A 15,396-nucleotide genomic window follows, 5' to 3' on the forward strand; every position below is an offset into this window, starting at 1 on the left:
AGAGAAAAGAAAAAGAGAGAAAGATAGATCCTGGTACCAAGCCAGCCCTATTGGAAAGGGATCTTCCGGGTTATGACCTGTGACTTCATATTGAAAAACATTCTCCAGGTGATCCTTGTGCCTGAGAACAGAGAACTGTGGTCCTGGGGGGACTTACGCTCTGGGTCTAGTATTTGACTTGTGACTTCTACTATCCTTTCAATCCATGCTTTATCAATTCTGAAATACATACTTTCAATAGCGCTGACATTGAGACACGTCCTACAAGTGATGCGAGGCAGGAATGGTTTCCGCCAGCCAGGCAGCAGCCTTCACTGTGTGCACCTGTGTGAGCCTGGATGCCATTCCTGGTGCGTCAGCTGGATACACACACCCTCGGTGTTTCAGGGCACAAACTACTCAAGAACTAATTGTGGAAAGAACATGAGTCCCAGCTGTTGTCTGACAACCTTCTCTGATAACTACTGGTAAGATGATAAAAGTGCCAACATTAGAATTTAAAGGAAAATTCCAGAGATAACAATGGAGTCTTCTTTTTTAAAATGCAATAATAAAAATGAGTGATGTATTGATACATGCTACCACATGGATGAACCATGAAAACATGATGCGAAGTAAAACAAGCCAGACACACAAGACCACCTATTGTAAGATTCTGTTTCTATGAAATGTCCAGAATGGACAAATCCATACAAAAAGGAGACCAGTGCTAGTTTAGGACTGGAGAAATGTGAGGAGTGTGAGTGGAGGCTTATGGGGATGGGGTATATTCTGAGGGTGTTGGAAATGTCCTAAAATTGATTGTCACGATAGTTACAACTCTATGAATGTATTAAAAATCATAAAATTATACATTTTAAACAGGAAAATTGTATAGTATGTACATTATATCTCAAAAAAACTTTTAAAAACACTATGGGGGTAGGAGTGGGGAGAAATACAGCATAACCAATCCTTTGGCTAGCAAAGAGAACAATGGTATATGGAAAACCCAGAATTCAATGACCCTGAGTCAAAAAGGGAATCAGAAAAGGCAGGCAGAAGCTGGATATGAAGAAGTTTTATGAATATGTGAATGTGTATTTTACTTTTATATCACAGGAGTGATGTATTGTAAAAATATAATCAGGATAAATAAAGTCTTCCAATACATCTAAACATTTAATTGGTAAGAAAGCACTGGGGTATAGTTCCGTTGGCAGCATTTTCTTTTCTTTTTTTTCCAATGACCAGCTGTGAAATATCCCTTACCCTCTCCATCCCTAAGCTTTCCTCTCTCTACAGCAGATTTATTTCCGGGGATGCTCGTGGCTCTCAGGTGTTTCAGTTCTAATCTAAATTTCTATTCCTGTCTGGTGGGAAATTCACCGTTCATTAGAACCCGCCCCAGATCACAGGCTTGAAGAGTAAGGAAAAGAGGAAACTGCCACACCTGTCTATATGTATCTTCCACTGAAGGAAATGTGCCGAGAGAGAAAGGTAAAATGATTTCTTGCACCTTTCCCTTGATTATCTGTAGATTTCATTTTCTAATCCTCTAGAAAGCCCAGATCCCCAGAGAGCTGAGGGTGAATGAAATAACACATTAAGAGGGAAAACTCTGGGCCTGTGGTCAAATTGTTTTCGCCTCCCCGGGCAACCACTTGGGCCACAGCACTGGCCTCCAGTGAGTTCCCCTGGGGGTGCGAATGTCCAGCTTGTAGGTGGCTCCCTGATCTGCCACCCAGGACATGGGACGCACTAGCCTCAGAAGCAGCTCAGAAAGAGAGAAGACTTTCAAAAAGAAAAGAAACAAAACAGAAGAAGAGACTGGCTTCCAGGCTCTTCCAGAGAAGCACATCTTTTCCAGTAGTTCCAGGATTCTTTCAGTTACCAGACTTTTCATAAAAGATTATTTGTGTCTAACATGCAAAGACCCATGTTTATTTGAGCAGTCTCCAAAGCAAGTGAGAAATTTAAAATGTTAACACTGGAGAAAAGGTAAATAAAATCTGGGCTATAAAACACTAAACAGACACTAAAATGTTTGCAATACTATAAGGGAAGACTTGGCTTTCACAGTGCAATAAAAGAGGTAGGAATTTTTTAAAAAATATGTTCTCCATTATATAAAGAATATTCACTGTCTGGGAAGGAAATAGGACAGATATTCTGATCATCTTATACTGGTAGGGCTCTGGGTGATGTGTTCCTGTTTCTGCATTCCCATTCTATAATAAACGTGCAATGTCCTTTTCCATCATGAAATTTAATTCTACTAAACATAACTGAAAATGTTTTTCTCATTATAAAAACTAAAATGTTTGTTACAGAAAATTTAAGAAAAAAGATGGAAATAGAAATCTGCTAGACTTAACACACACACACACACAAAAACAACTTATGATAACATGATAGCATGTTGGTATATATGCTTACATTCATTGTTGTTTGGATACATAACAGCGCGCGCGCGCGCGCGCACACACACACACACACACACACACACGAGATCCATGATAGATGAGACACTGTGAGGTCTACGCATCCTGTCACTCTACTTCTGACCACTGGGCTGTTTGTTTTAGGCATCGTTTTCCTAGGTGACCCTATTCTTTGAATCGCAGATGATTGGACTTTAAGGTGTTACAGGAGGTCCGCTAGCCAGAGTTAGTGGGGCTCCATCCAAGAACAACCTATGGTTCGAATTGGGGTTATTTTGGGGCCAGAAGGGACCCCACCATTTGAGGATGGAACACTTAAGCTTATAATAGAATTCACTGAGGACTATCCAAATAAACCACCTACGGTTAGATCGTCTGAGATGTTTCATCCGCATGTCTGTGCAGATGGTAGTATATGTCTGGGCATACTTCAGAACCGCTGGAGTCCACCTTAGGATGCATCTCCCATTTCTACATCCTTACTGTGTCTACTGGATGAGCCCAATCCCAATCGTCCAGCAAGTAGCCAGGCCTCCCAGCTATACCAGAACAAGCAGGAATATGGAAGCCGTGTTTCTGCGAAGGTAGAACAGAGCTGGTGTGATTGTTGACTTGGGTGCACAAAAGAAGAGGCAAGGCATAGGAAAAACATATATTGATGTGCTTGTCACCTTCCTATTCCTCAGCGTCATTAAAAGTGAAGTACTGTGCTGTTTCCGCCTTCCCTCGCTGAGCTTTTCCTACCCTTTCTACCTTCTCCTTGAACATCAAATAAAAAACAAAAACAACCCTCTACAAGATCAAATGTACTGTACCTGGGTTACAAGCAAAACTTACTAATACTTAATTCCTTTTCTGTCACATCTCACTTCCAGCTTTGGGGCAGTATGCTGTTACCGTACTTTACACAAAGCTGTTAAAATGAGTTGTTATACAAGTGGTGCTTCTGCATAGCTTGAATGACTAGGATACTATTTTTAACAAAATGATTCCAATACTTTAAGGAAAGACTTGGCTGACGTGTTTCATCCATGAGCCAAAACAGCTAGGGCAACGTTTAGTGGCTTATAAGATCTCTAAGATCCGCTGTCTATAAAGGGACATAATAAGTCCTATCACTTTGTTTTAAATTCAGACCAATTCAAGTTAGTATGTTTATTATTTTGGGCTAAAGATCATTGAAAGCAATACAAATGCATTGTCAACTTTAAGAATAATTTAGAAAAATATGAACCAAGCCAAGTTATAGATTCAAGAGGAAAAAAAAGGTAACATTTTGAAGCTCTTAAAGCCCTTCATCAGTGCCATTCATCAAACTGTCGTTTTAAGGACATTGTTTTTGAAATAACCTTCGTGTTCATATTTTGAATGTCCATAAAAGGCCATATAGTATATGTGTTAGCCAGTGGTTCTCAACCTGTGGGTCGTGACCCCTTTGGGGGTCGAACGACCCTTTCACAGGGGTCATCTAAGACCATCAGAAAACACATATATAATTACATATTGTTTTTGTGATTAATCACTATGCTTTAATTATGTTCAATTTGTAACAATGAAATTGGGGGTCACCACAACATGGGGAACTGTATTAAAGGGTCATGGCACTAGGAAGGTTGAGAACCACTGTGTCAGACAGTAATATTGCCTTTTTGAAACTAATTTAGATTGACTATTAGCTCAAGTAAATATGCATTCTAAGGACCATCCCATACTTTTTTTTTTGGGGGGGGGTGCATAGAAAAGATTTTAAGAAAAGGAAGGGAGTTCTTCATATTCATAGGTTTCGGGATTGTAGCATAAAAGAAGACTGACACACTCTTCAGTTGATTATGGCTTAGTTTTGAAACAGATTGTCATAAAGGAAAAGGAAGCTTAGGGGACATAGGAGTGTTACTATTTCTTGGAGATCCTGAAGTGGAACTTCTGGGTCATATGGTAGTTCCATTTCTCATTTTTGAGGAGCCTCCATACTGTTTGCCATAGCAGCTGCACCATTTTACATTCACACCAACAAGGTACAAGAGTTCTGATTTCTCCACTTGTTGTCTTGTGTTCCTTTGGTAATCTCCATTCGAACATGTGTGGGTTGATTCACAATAGCCAAGATATTGAAACAACCGAAATGTCCATCACCAGATAAATGGATAAAGAAAATGTGGAGCATACATAAAATGAGACATTATGTAAAGACAAAGGAATTCTGCCATGTGACAACATAGATGAACCTTGAGGACATTATGATAAGGGAAAGCAACCAGTCACAGAAGAACAAATAGCGCATAATTCCACTTATAGGCAGTGTCCAAAATAGTCAAACTCATAGACACAGAGAGTGGAATGGTGGTTTCCAGAGGCTCGAGGAAGGGAAAGGGTGACGTTACAGATAAATAGGCCTGAAGTTTCAGTTTTGCAAGATGAATAAGGCCCAGAGATCTGCTGTACAATAAGGAGTTATAGTTAACGACACTGTATTGTGCACTTCAAGTCTTGCTAAGAGAGCAGAGCTCATGATAATTCTTCTTATCACAATAAAATAAGATTTTTTAAAAAAACAAAGCAGCTGGAAATTGCATGAAAAACAGAAGCTGAACAAGGTAGACTAGCATACACTCTGACACACCCTTTGCTGCGGAGCTGAACCAGAGATCCCTTTCCGATCCTGTTCCCTTAAGACAAAAGTCTTTGTCTTCCTCGTCCCCCTTTCCAGTGGCCTCTCTTGAAAAGTCACCCTCATCCACAGATGGTCAACATTATGATGGAATTTTGTTTTTCTCGCATGTGAATTTGGAGCTGATAGAAGCTTCCCGGCTCCTTGGTGAGACCCGCTGACAAACCCGCTGGCCCCAGAACCATCTGTGACTGCGAGAGGACACTTCTGAGGCTCCTGTTGGCACCTTCCACTGAGCCACAAGCACCGATGAGGACCTGGAGGGCAGACTTTGTCACTGCCCCCCACAAGGCAGTGTGACCTGGAGGGCATGACAGACCCCTTCCCTGTGGTTTCCCCCATTAGAACGCGACAGAGAGAACAGGGGAATGGGTTAGCAACACCAAATTCCCTGCGGAAGAACTTGGGAAAAAGCTGCCAACAGGACCTGTTTGTAAATTAAGGGAGTTGCACTCAAAACTCCCCAGGGGCACTTCATGGCTGACACCAGAGTCCTCTGTGATGAATCAATCCTGCAATTTTCCCCGAGGCAGGCATTCTGAGGAACATGAACTATCTGGGGAGGAGTTACCTGCATGAACACAGAGTGTCCCTAGATAGTGGGGGAAGGACAAGGGAGGCAACCAGAGGCCCTTCATGTCTCATCAACCAACTCGCCTATGACAGTAGCCCTTTCCCACACAAATGAGTATCATCTAAAACTGTCACTGATCATTGACAAAGGATACGGGTATCGTAGACATGACGGTGGCAGGTCTTTCCCTGAAACGGCCCCTCTGTTATTTTTTTCCATATTTATGCGTGATTTGCTATATTGACATATCCCAGAAAGAAAGGAAAGGATAACTCAGGCTCGTCTATTTATGTAGATTTCATGTAGTTTTGATACAAAGTCTACCACATTTCTGATAGTTACACATTTTTTGGTCTTGGGTTGCTTAGGTGATTATTTTTTAGGAGTAACAGAAATTTGCACTGGAACATCGTAAGGGCATACAGACCTCTTAAACTTTAAAAAAGAAAATTATGGCCCTAACTGGTTTGGCTCAGTGGATAGAGCGTCGCCCTGCAGACTCAGGGGTCCCAAGTTCAATTCCGGTCAAGGGCATGTACCTTGGTTGCCGGCAAATCCCCAGTAGGAGGTGTGCAGCAGGCAGCTGATCGATGTTTCTCTCTCATTGATGTTTCTAACTCTCTATCCCTCTCCCTTCCTCTCTGTAAAAATCAATAAAGTATATTTTTTAAAAAAAATTATGCATTTTCTTTTTTAGAGAGAGGGAGAGGAAGAGGGAAAAGGAAGGGGAGGGGGAGGGAGAGGGGGAGGGGAGGGAGAAGAGAAAGAGAAAAACATTGATCGGTTGCTTCCTGCATTATCCTCCAACTGGGGATGAAGCCCACAACCTGGGCATGTGCCCAGGCTAGGAATTGAACAGGTGACTTTTTGGTGCACGGGACAACAATCAACCAACTGAGCCACCCCAACCAGGGGAGACCTCTTCTACTTCTGATGCTGAAGGTCACACTTTGGATTAGGTACTGGGGGCCAGGCCTCTAGACTAGAGCACAGGCACAAATACAACAGCAATTTTCCAGGCCCCGAAGCAGTGGGAAATATGGCAAAGAAGATGAAGCCGAGAGACATTTTTGCGGCTGTCTTAAGGACATAAAAAGTCATGAGGCATAAAAATGCCTCAGAGGGCTTTCCCCATCTCTCTTTCCAGCGCAGAAACACCCTCCCTCGCTTGTTTTGGAATCTAAACCAGAAGACCCTCGATGGGAATGTCAGTGCCCAGCTCCCAGCTCCCTGGATGCCTGAGCAAACACAGATGGGCCCCGCTCCCCTGCAGCCTCTGGGACAGCCGTGTTCTTGGGCTGTCTCAGCAGCTGCTGGCCCAGATGTGCCAGCTCGCAGCCAGGGACGCCAGACCTGGCACAGGGGGGCGCCTGCCGGGTGCCATGGGCTGTCCTCAAGAAAACCGAGAGTTTGGGAGGGCCTGGAGGGTCGACCCCCAGCATGGCTAGGTGCCAGTGAACTTCTGCAACTTTCACACATGTGCCTGCGGAAGCGCCCAAAGATTTATGTAGAAAGCATTACTACCCAAATCGGAGAATGAACTGCCAGTTGGAGTCTTCACATACACGCCACCATGCTATACTCTGCACCTAATTTGGGATACCCCAACCCCTTCTCATTCCCTCAAACCAGTCATCTTTCAAACATGTCAAAGCAGTAGAACCCACCTTTCTAAAACACCTCACCTACGCATCCTATATGAGAACAGATGGCAGTGGGGACATCGATTGCACCAACACCCTCCCCATACCCTCATCAGCTGTTCCATGGCACAGCTCGCTGTCCCCTGAGGTCTAGCCCAGGTCCTTAGGCTCTAAGGAACATATCTGAAACCATGGTTCACAGATTTTTATAAAGAATTTGTATCTTTCTTAAAATCCAATTTCAAAATTAGCAATTTGTAGCGGGGAAAGAATGTTAAACAAATGCACATGCTGTTGGTGTCAGAATGCATTTGGCTAACATTCTCCGAATCCAGGGTGCAGGCCAGGCACTGTGCTGGGCAGTGGGGATGAAGAGATAAATAGGATGCAACTCTATCGCCAAATAGACCTGGTTACTGAGTAGCCTTAGGAAAGCCACTTGCATTGCTCTGTGGAGTGAGATGTGCTAACACCGTGAGAGCTCATGACCGCTCTCACCTGGAACCTCTTCATTTTCCACTAAACAGAGCTGAATTCCAGACCGGGACATCACACTCCACTCCTGGTCTCCTGGCGCCCAGCTGAGCAGGGTTTCAGACTCCAGGACTGCAGGGCATGGGAGAAGTCACGAGCACATTCTGATGAGAATGATGTGGGGACAGCAGGGGTGGGCTTGATGCCTGAGTCCTCTTACCCAAAGTGCTGTAGATACTGAGTCTCGGATGACGGTGTGCAAGGATTCCAAGGGTCGGGCGCCCAGAGACCAGCAGAAATGTCACCATTAAACATCTCAGTCTGGTAGACACTGAGTTCCTGCGCAACATGCCCTTCTGCTTTCAAGATGCTTTTCAATCTGCAAAGGATTTTCGCTGGTGGCATCATATCTGATTCTCCTAGTGTGTAGGAGGGACGCTTTCCCCGTTTCAGAGATGGGGAACCTGAGTCTCAGAGATGTGAGCTGACGTGCCCAGTGTCAGACAAGCGACAAGTAGCAGAGCCTGGGCATCTCGACAAGTCAGGAGTCCTGAGCTCCACGCTCTGTTCTAGTTGAGTGATATATTGAATCAGAGACAGGCTTGGGTCTGAGCTTTGGCTTGGGAGTGTAAAGATGGAGTGACTTCGAGGGAATTAAAGAACGGGAGTTGACATTTGTTGAGTATATATGCATCATATTAAGACGAAGCACAGTTACTGCCTTTGGAACCTTAGGGTAGAATGGGGAAGCCAGGCTCATCAAGAGGGAAATAATATTTCATGTGTTGAGTCCTAGTCCAGAGACACATATAGGCACTTGTTATTTGTTTGCAGCAGCCAGGTGATAGATGTGTTGTATTCCCAACTTTCTGATGAGAAAATTGAGATTCAGAGAGGCTAAGTCACCAGCCTCTGGTCCTTGCAACCAGTATGTGGGGGGACCAGGAGCTGAACTCCAGTGACTGTGACACAGAAGTCCTTGTTCTCTGGACTTCACCCAGCTGCCCTTCGCTTCAGTGGGATCATCTGCAGCCACGCTGGCTGGAGAGGGCAGGAACAATGTCATTTCATTGAGGTTTTATTTATGTGGTGCCATGATATTTATCTGGAAGCTTTCATCTGAGAGAGGTGGAGTGTTTTATAAACAGGTTCTTATTCTTGCCTTTCTCCCCGTTCCATCTGAGTCCTTGGGAACCAAAGAGGTTGCCAGAGATGGCCAAGGTCACAAGTGTGGACAGGTGTATGTGCAATGGTGGTTCCCCATATGCAGATACAGCTGTGTTTGGTGATAGGAGCAGTAATCTCTCACCTTGCATAGCTCTCTGTTGTTTCCTAACCTCTTTCATGTCCAACTTCATTTATTGGATCCTCACACCAGTCATGTGAAATCGGCAGGACAAACATCAGCTTACACAGGACAAAACTGAGGCCCAGAGAGGTCAGTTAAAGCCTGAAGCACTCGGCCTGCCATTCGAGGAGGGGAGATTTGAACTCATGTCTGTGGATCCGTACGAAAGCGGCATTGCACAGTGGCTGAGAGGCTGGGCTTTGGATTGGGCAAACCCTGCTCTTGAGTTCTGCATCTGCTATGCACCTTCAGGGCTGTATGCCTGAGACAGTTTCTTCGACCCTGTTCCTTCCTCTGTGAAGTGGGCCATTTAATCATCCCTGCCCCAGTGAGCAGTGAAGAACCCACATGAGAATTAACACAAAATATAAAGAATGCATCAAAACGCCTGGTGTGTAGGTAGCGCTCAATAAACAACAGCTATAACAAGGTCCCAACCGAGATCTCTGCCACTATACCTGTCATCTGGGAGGAAGGAGTGAGGCTTGCATACCCCCGAGAGGGCCTGCTAGGAGGCAGGTCAAGGAATAAGGTTTACCTGCAGCTGAGGTGCCAGGCCCCATGCCCCCCTCAGGCCTCGGCTCCTGGGAGGAGGAGTGCATTCTCGGGCAGCCCATTGGCAGCAGCTGTTGTCACGTCCTCCCTGGCTTCCCCTCCCAAATGGCCCTGCCCACCTGTCTCTATCCTCCCCCGCTGGCAGCCCCACTTTGCCTGGGAGAAGAGCAAACCTGCGTCCTCAGGTGCTCTCCTCCTACTCCCCACCTTGGGACTCCGCCAAGGAAAACCAAAGCACTCTGTTTGTTTTCTAAGCCGGAGCCAGAAGCCATTCCCGTAAGGCCCGCCTGGCTTAATGGGGCTGTGTCTGGGTGCTGCCCCGAAGCCAGGCTCCGGCAGAGTCTGGCCACCCTCCCACCCGGCCCCACTGCCCCTGCCCGCGGTGACATTTGCTTAGTGGCAGCATCTCGGTTCTGGCTCCGTCTGCATGAGCTCACCCTGTGACGCTGGACAAGTCCCCTTCCCCACCCAGGGCCTCAGTTCCACCACCTTTACCAAAAGTCAGCTTCTTCCTTTTCTTTTCTTCTTATATTATTATTATTATTATTATTATTATTATTATTGTTATTATTATTATTATATGTTTATTTTTTTTACTAAGGCAGCCTCTTCTAAATCAGTTATCCACCTGGGCTGCACAGGAGAGTCACTCAGGAATTCTGTCAAAATGAATGCCTGAGCCCCATGACCAGACATTCTCCTCTGATGGGTGTGACTTGGGGTCTGGGCAACAGCAGTTTTCAGAAGCTCAAAGGTGACTCTAGCTGGCAGCCCGGGTCCGCAGGTGCCCCGTGGACTCTGCCATGTAATGACTCTACAAAAGAGGTCAAGGAGCAGAAGCAGAGAATTCTAGAAGGAGACATCCTGATGGCTGCTTGTTTCAAACCACCACCTAATCAAACTGCCTCCCTGGACAAACAGGCAGAGGCCCAGAGAGAAGCAGGGAGTTTTAACGCCCTCCAGTGAGCAGCAGGGAGCCTGGTCAATCCTGCTCCCCCGAGTTCCATTACAAATAACAAAACGGGAACAATAAGAGGACACAAAGGAGGGAGGGGAGGAGCTGAAAGGAAAGAAAGAAGGAAAGGCAGATGAGGGCAAATTATACACAGGAAGGAGAGAAAGAAGTAAAAGGAAAATAAAGAAAGCTAAGGGGAGGAAAGAGGGGACATGGAGGAAAAGAAGTAGAGGGAGAAAAGCCAGGGCAGGGGCGTGTGCCACTGGGATGGCCCCCACGCGTCAGGGCAGCTCTGAGCCACTCTTGGCTGCAGGGTGCTTACTTGGTGAAGGTGACCTGGGCAGGAACTCCCATCCCCGCTGGGGCCCCAGGCTGGCTGCAGCCTGCGCGGGGTGGGCTGAGGTACAGCTGCTGCCTCCTCACCCAGCTTCCAGCCTCTTGCCTGATCAGGCAATAGGCAGGATGGATGCTATTTGGCAAAGTGATCCCAGCAGAGAGGACCCCACCACCTTTAGGAGGGATTCCTGCGACAGGCAGGGGACCCTGTGCTCCCGCCATGCTACCAGCTGGGCGACTCCGAAACAGGCCTGTTTCTCGCCTCCAGGCCCCTGTTTGATGCACACCTCCGCTGGGTGCCCTTCCCACACACCCCCTACTCAGCATGGCATTCGGGCCACATCTGCTCCCGTGACAGCTCCTCGCTCTCCATTCCCCTCCATGCTTTTCCCACCACACGCAAGACCATATGTGAGTGGAAGGCTCCTACCTCCACTCCTTTGCTTATGATGCGTCCACCCGCCTGTCCTGCTGAGCCCACAGGCATCCTTCCAAACCCCACTTAAAATCTCAAAGGGGTATTCCTGTTTGAATCCCACTCCTTCCACATGCCCCCCCCCCCACCGCCATCAGAATGATTCTTTCCACCTTCTAGGATTCCACGTCAAGTGTCCTGACCCGCCTCAGCCACGCTTGGCACCCTGTGCTTCTGTATCAGACCACACACACACACACACACACACACAACACCAGGCAACCCCCACACAACTCTGGGGTGACCAGATTGACATCTCTATAAAGTCTCTGGGCTTGAGCTGTGCACTCTGGACAGACCTGAGTGTCAATCAAGGCCCCATGAAGAGCACTAACAGCATTCCTACAGTTGCAGCCTTGCAGGGTTCATGTTCGTGTTCTCTTCCTGATCTCCTGGGTGGGGAAACTGAGGCTGGCAGCTCTGAAGTAATTTCATACTCAAGATCTCACTGCCTCCTCCTAACAGCCCTGTGAGATAGAATTTCTTGGCCCTAAAATGAGGGAAAGACCCTACCTGATGTAGGCTCACTTGGGCCCGGCCAGGGTAGATTAGAACTGGGACCCTCCTAACTCTAGGTGCCTGTTCTAGTTCTGGGGCTCTGCCTGCAGGATGAGAAGTGGGCGTGTCTCCATCACGCATAGATATCAGCCTTTGGGTGCAAGGGGATCCAACGGTGGGCCTCAGGGAGGCGGGGCACACTCAGGGAGACCCTGCCTGCTCTGCCTTTCACAGGAAGCCAGGTGTGGAGTGAGGGCTGAAGGGGCACGCCAAGTGCCTGCAGAACCCTTTGGGGAAACGTCATTTGGTTTCATCATCCCAAGAAGAGTCTCAATCATGGTGACTCTCAAAGGTGAGCAGACAGGGAATCACTTGGGGAGTGTGTAAAAAGTAATGATTCCCAGAAATTCTGACTCAGCAGCTTTGAGGTCAACCCAGTAGCCTGAATTATTAAAATGCACACCCTGGCCCTAGCTGGTTTGGCTCAATGGATAGAGCATCGACCTGCGGACTGAAGGGTCCCAAGTTCGATTCCAGCCAAGGGCACATGCCTGGGTTGCGGGCTTGATCCCCAGTAAGGAGCGTGCAGGAGGCAGCCAATCAATGATTCTCTCTCATCATTGATGTTTCTATCTCTCTCTCCCTCTCCCTTCTTCTCTAAAATCAATAAAATATATTTTAAAAATAAAAAAAATGCACACCCTGGCAATTGTGATGCAAATGGACCACAGAGGGTGCTTTAGCCCATTCCCTTATCTACTTGTAAGTCCTCTCTCTCTCTCCTCCTAGCCTGGTCCGCCCTTCCTCAGAATTACCTTCACTGGGAACAGGGAGCGAATCAGTGTCAATATCCCTTCCCTGCCTCTGCCCTCACCCTTCATGGCCTCCTGCCCTGTCTACCCTAGACCCCTGACTGGAGGAGGAGTGCCCGGGAGGACAGCCCACCCTTCCTCCTCCAGGAGACAGCTCCTCCCAGGGGCTCAGGTCCTGGAAGCCGCCCTCTGGAATCTTTTGGGACTTAGTTCTATCTTTATTCTATCTCCTTCCCTCCAGAATTCCTTCTTCTCCTCCGTTAGTTTCCATTTGGGAAACGGGCCCCGATAACCACAGTCAGTGTCCTGGCTCAACCCTCCGAGTCCATATCCACTCTGCCTGTCCAGTCTTCTCCAGCAACCTCCCACCACACACACATACACACACCACACCCAAACCACACACATACTTACCACACACACCCCATACACAAACCACACACATCCATACCACACACACCATATACACACACACACAAGCCACACATACACACACCACACATATACACACACCATACATACATTTCCCATACACCTCATACACAAACACACACACACACACATCATACATCCCCATACATACATCATACACCCCACACACAAACACACCACACATAAACCCCATACACTTCACATACACACATCACACAGATCACACACATATACCCACACCAGAGATACATACAGATAACACACAGAGACTTACACAGCACATACACACTCCCTCATCCTCTCCACTGTCCCATAGATACTACCTCCCAGCATCACTCTGTCCTCATTGCCATCACTCTAGTTTAGACCTCCTTTCTGCCTGGAGCACTGTAGTTCCATGAGACTGGAGAGCAGAGGACGAGGGGTAGGACATCAGGTGGAGGATCAGAGCTAGGAAGAACTGTGCAGAATGAGGGGAGTCAAAGTGATGTCTGGCCAAATTTGTAGCTCTATCCATAATGATAAGGCCAACAGATTTTGAAATAGTCTGCCATATACAATATATACATACAATACACATATACACATACATACATATGCACATTTACATACATATATATGCATATATACATATTCATATACACATCCTTGGCTGTAATAGATTTCAGAAAAACAAAAGCATCCATTTACACTTGCTTCCTGTTCTCCCAAACTTGGCCTGCTGGACTCTTCTAACACCAAAGATTCTAAGATTCTTCCCTTATGGAATGTGTGAAGGCGTGGTAAGTGAGAAAAGCATTTTCTTAGTCAACTTCCTTCCCGTGTGTCAGTTAATCTATCATCTGATGGGCATACTACTAGGAAAATAATATGTTTTGTTCATTTTCATTTCTTTTCTCTGGGAGCATTGTGTGTGCATGTGTTTGTGTGTGTTTGTGTGTCTGTAGATGCATGTGCATGGGGGGGGGGTGAGGGGTTTGTCTCAGCTGACAGTGATCTAAGGAAACATGCATTTTTCAAACCCTTTTTATTTAAATAGAAAACCATTTAGTCCTAATAAGATCTTATGAGAAAAACCCATCAGGTAAAGGTAAGACACTCTGCTAATAAATAGAGGTGAGTGGGCATAGAGACTAGCCTCACATGCACCCCTTGATGGCTCTTGGGATGCATTATAGCATCGCTCCGGTTCTAATAACACAGTTTTGTAAACTACTGAACTAGTCCAAGCTCCTTATTTTGAGAACCAGAGAGAGTGGGAGACTTGCTGGAACTCACGCAGCAGCCATGATAGGACTGGATTTGAACCCTCGGTTTCCTAATTCCCACATCCATGTCCCTCTAGCTAAGGGGCTCTGCTGTGTGTCCTGGGGTGACACACCCAGCCCAGGGCTTGAAGGAAGAATGAAGAGCCCCAGCCTGGGGCCCTGAAACTCGGCATCACCTGGGACCAGGTTCGGGGCCATCCACTCTGGCCCACACTGTCACGGGCACAGGAAAAGAGCACCCCGGCCTCCGCAGGACAGTCACGGGCTCCTGGGGAGCCGCCATAGCTTCCCTTGGGAATCCATGGGATTATCTGTGTCATGAAGAGAATGGGAACATTTCCCTCAGGGTCAGAGAGAGGGGGCCACAGGGGGGAAGGCACCGGGCCGGTACAGAGAAGGCTGAGGCAGCGCCCGAGGGTGTGGCCAGGTGAGCCAGAGCTGGGGGTGTCCCCTGCTGACAGTCCTAAGAGAAATCCAGCTCAGCAAACCTCTTCTTGAAGAGCAGGTAATCCCCTCCTTTTTAAATGTTTCTTTTTTTTTTTTTAACAGCCTGCTGGTTTGAGTCTGCAGACATGCCGGCGAAGAAGCCAGAGAGTCTGCCTTAGACAAGACGGGTCAATAACCAGTCTCACCTCACTTCATTTTAGTTCCCAAATTAAAGAGATATAAAAAGATGCAACTTGAGAGGTTCCGAGCATTCAGCTCCCAGGAGCCTTAGATCAGAGTGCACTGGGCCACGGGTTGGCACGGACTTCCTTCACTTTTCCCTTCTGGGCCTCAACTTCCCTCATCAGTCACATCATGATTACCCTCAGCAGGTATTTCCTGAGATGCACTCTGCGTAGGGCGCAGAGAGAGAATGGGAAGCAGGTGTGAGCAGAATTGTCTGCCCTCAAAATGCTTATGAGCATGTGGCTCTGAGAGGCGGTGGAAAG

The 15,396-nt window shown here is 46.9% G+C and overlaps 1 protein-coding gene and 1 pseudogene across 2 annotated transcripts in view; one reads left to right on the forward strand and one right to left on the reverse strand.

The window, feature by feature from the left end:
* The window catches only part of ASTN2 (astrotactin 2), a 647,457-nt gene that overhangs the window by 74,521 nt on the left and 557,540 nt on the right, over window positions 1-15,396 (reverse strand). The gene's annotated exons all lie outside the window — the stretch shown is intronic.
* On the forward strand, window positions 2,678-3,034 carry LOC102755307 (annotated as a pseudogene).

The sequence above is a fragment of the Myotis davidii genome, unplaced genomic scaffold, assembly GCF_000327345.1.
Source record: "Myotis davidii unplaced genomic scaffold, ASM32734v1 scaffold866, whole genome shotgun sequence".
In the NCBI taxonomy this organism is placed as follows: Eukaryota; Metazoa; Chordata; class Mammalia; order Chiroptera; family Vespertilionidae; genus Myotis; species Myotis davidii.